At 47.9% G+C, this 833-nt stretch overlaps 1 protein-coding gene across 2 annotated transcripts in view; it reads left to right on the top strand.

The window, feature by feature from the left end:
• LOC128896225 (protein rhomboid) overlaps positions 1 to 833 on the top strand; it is a 427,225-nt gene that overhangs the window by 184,803 nt on the left and 241,589 nt on the right. The window lies entirely within an intron of this gene.

Raw genomic sequence — 833 nt, 5'->3', positions numbered from 1 at the left:
TCGACAGCGTGCTCTGAATTACCGACAGAGTAATCTGCATTATCGGCAACGTGCTCTGCATTGCCGACATAGTAATCTGCATTGCCGACCGAGTAATCTGCATTACCGGCAGAGTACCCTGCATTACTGACAGAGCACTCTACATTATCGTCCGATCACGCTGCATTACCGACAGCGTAATCTGCGTTACCGACAAAGCAATCTACATTGTCGACCGATCACGCTGCATTGCCAATGGAGTAGCCTGCATTACGGACGAAGTAGTCTGCATTATCGACAACGTGCTCTGCATTATCGACTGAGTAATCTGCATTACCGGCAGAGCACTTTGCATTACCGGCAGAGCACTCTACATTACTGGCAGAGTAATCTGCAATACCGACCGAGTAATCTGCATTATCGACAGCGTGCTCTGAATTACCGACAGAGTAATCTGCAATATCGGCAACGTGCTCTGCATTGTCGGCATAGTAATATGCATTGCCGACCGAGTAATCTGCATTACCGACAGAGTACTCTGCATTACTGACAGAGTTCTCTACATTATCGACCGATCACGCTGCATTGCCGATGGAGTAGCCCGCATTACCGACAGAGCAATCTGTATTACCGACAGAGCAATCTGTATTGCCGACAGAGCAATCTGTTTTACCGACAGAGCAATCTGCATTGCCGACACAGCAATCTGCATTACCGACCGAGTAATCTGCATTATCGGCTGAGTAATCTGCATTACCGACATAGCACTTTGCATTACCGGCAGAGCACTCTGCATTACTGGCAGAATAATCTGCATTATCGACAGCGTGCTCTGAATTACCGACAGAGCAATC

This window comes from Hylaeus anthracinus, unplaced genomic scaffold, assembly GCF_026225885.1.
Source record: "Hylaeus anthracinus isolate JK02 unplaced genomic scaffold, UHH_iyHylAnth1.0_haploid 0, whole genome shotgun sequence".
Lineage (NCBI taxonomy): Eukaryota > Metazoa > Arthropoda > Insecta > Hymenoptera > Colletidae > Hylaeus > Hylaeus anthracinus.
This window is presented reverse-complemented; position numbering and strand designations above follow the sequence as displayed.